The sequence below is a fragment of the Sinocyclocheilus anshuiensis genome, unplaced genomic scaffold (assembly GCF_001515605.1).
Source record: "Sinocyclocheilus anshuiensis isolate Anshui unplaced genomic scaffold, SAMN03320099.WGS_v1.1 scaffold579, whole genome shotgun sequence".
Taxonomy (NCBI): domain Eukaryota; kingdom Metazoa; phylum Chordata; class Actinopteri; order Cypriniformes; family Cyprinidae; genus Sinocyclocheilus; species Sinocyclocheilus anshuiensis.
The window spans coordinates 2,724,633-2,727,206 of NW_015551075.1; the positions used below are offsets into that span (position 1 = coordinate 2,724,633).

General features: G+C 37.4%; 1 protein-coding gene across 1 annotated transcript in view; it reads left to right on the forward strand.

Moving 5' to 3' along the window:
- Window positions 1–1,414: 1,414 nt before the first annotated feature.
- LOC107662326 (tyrosine-protein kinase Fes/Fps-like) overlaps window positions 1,415–2,574 on the forward strand; it is a 25,715-nt gene continuing 24,555 nt past the window's right edge. The window contains exon 1 of the mRNA XM_016452312.1: window positions 1,415–1,744. The gene's annotated coding sequence lies outside the window, so the exon portion shown is untranslated. The remainder of the gene's footprint in view (window positions 1,745–2,574) is intronic.

Here is a 2,574-nt window from a genome sequence, read left to right on the forward strand (position 1 = left end):
GTTGGAGCTAAACTCTGAAGGACACCGGCCCTCCAGGACCGAGTTTGGAGACCCCTGCGCTAAACTGTAAAATAGCTGTTCTTCCCCCTGCAGTGATGATGAAAGCCTTAAAAAGTGTGAAGGCATGACCAAGGAGCACAGGATGAAAATTGGATTAGCGTCGGTTTTGAATTAGATAATTGATTTGGCCATACACGTTCATAAAAATGCTTCGAGTGGCTGTTGAATGACATTTTAGTGGTTGTGGTCTAAACTCGTGTCGTGGCTGTAGTTTTTGCAAAGGCCACACACAATAGGTTTTCACCCTGATGGTGCGATGATTGCATTGCGCTTTAAGGGCTCGTGTGTGTGTGTGTGTGTTCAGGCTCAAGTGAGAACCTTCTGGAATCATAGGATTATTTTCACCTTTATTTGAAGAGTCAACTGATGCATGTAGATCCCCAAGTAGAAAACACCAATCATTTGTTTGACTACCTGAGACGGGACAACTATATAAAAAATAAGGCCTATTTTTGTACTATCAATGGTGCATTGTCATTTACATGTAATTTAAAGATTATTTTGGTCTTTTTTTTTTCTTTTTATTTAATTGATGTCAATATGCGAATTATAGATTATACAAAAAAAATAAAAATCTATGCAAACTTCAGCATTTTCCTTTGTGAACTCTTTGTTGTATTTCCTGTAGGTCAGATCAAATCTTATAGTCCACAGCCATGCTGAAAGCTTTAGTAGGTTTTTTTTGTTGTTGTTTTTAGATGTTGAGATGTTCTTGACAAAGGTACATGACACTTTTGAAAGGTTTCTACTTGGAACTGTTTTTCTAAAAAGGTCTAGCACCCTGTTGACTGTTGAGGTTGAAGTGTTGCGTGCATTGACTTCAAAAGGGAGATTTGTCTACTACGCTACATAAAGGATGTATTTGATTGAGAAATGTTGAACCATGTGCTGACTGACTCGACCAGTTTAAAATGTGACTCGAAAAAATGAAAGGAGAACTAAATATTTTAGCCATTGCCTGTTTTGTAGCAAAAAAATGGACTTCCAGACGACTTCCCTCAGTTTGTACAACATTACATCACAAAATGTGTGTAATCCCCAAAAACGTGCTCACTGAAAAAAAAAACCTAAATGAATCATCACTGTCCAAAATATTAAATCATGACAGTTAGATAATTTATATCCTGATTTCTATGTGAGCATTTCTTATTCACTTTGCCTGTATATGCACATACCTTGCAGAGAGAGAGAGAAACCATACAGATCATTGAACTCATTGGACTTTTGTGACGGTATACCCTACTGCAGGGCATATTGTCCCAATGCAACATATATAAAAGCTTCTTAATTATGTTTGTGAGTTATTGCATGTCTACTTTCATGTTTAACGTGCTTTTAATGTTGTATTATTTATAATTAATATTTGTAATATTAAAATAATTGTAACCTATTATAAATGTAAATGTATACGTAAATTCATAGAAGACAGGTTTTATTAAATCATATCTGTATAGAGCAGGTGTTGCCGTGCGTACGCGGTTTAATCCAGTTGAATGCAGTGAGTCTGCGTCCTGCCTGCCGGACTGTCTTCCTGGTTTCAGCTCTTTCGCCGCTGCTGTCATCACAAGAGCTCGTCTGTGGCCTCGCTTGTCTCACTGTCTCCGGTATTTACAGTTTCGACGCGCTCTTTCCCTCTCGTCGCTTTGTTGTAATGGAGAATTAGGTGCTCCGGTCGTCCTGACAGGTACGTTTCGCTGCGCCAGACACACCTGAGGTGAGAATTTACACAATTTCAAGTGTCGACAATAGAATATTCGGAGTTTTGGTTTTGCATAGTCGATCTATTTAAGAATGCCTGTTTGCCTGTTTTATTTGTTTAAGAATACGATTAATCAAGAAATATAATGTTGTTGTTGTAACCATTGACTGACATGTAGAAGAAACCTTCGGTGACGTCACAACGCCATCGCCTTCAGACGATAAACAATTAATTTATTCATTGTTATGGAAGAGTTTTTGTTGTAACATTTGAACGTCTGGGTTATATTTTCGAATCTTTATTAAACCGAATGTGACCTTGTTCATTTCTGTCTTATAATGGGTAAATACAGTACACACATAAAAACGGCTTGTAAAATAATAAAAAAAGTTTATTAAAAAAAAAAAAGTGTTATACACATATATTATATACGCACACTTTTTGTTTTTGTGTACCTATTAATAAGTAATTATACGTAGCTAATAGCTAGTTCAGTTCTAATCCCTGTTGAAAAAAACAGCATATGCTGGTTAGGTATGTTTTGACGCTGGGATGCTGGTTTAAGCTGGTCCTTTGCTGGTTTAAACTGGTCCTTTGCTGCTTTGCTGGTTTATGCTGGTTTAAACTGGTTCTTTGCTGATTTAAACTGGTTCTTTGCTGGTTTAAGCTGGTCCTTTGCTGGTTTAAACTGGTTATTTGCTGGTTTAAACTGGTTCTTTGCTGGTTTAAGCTGGTCCTTTTGCTGGTTTATGCCGGTCCTTTGCCAGCACATGACCAGCATAAACCAGCAAAGGACCAGCATAAACCAGCAAAAG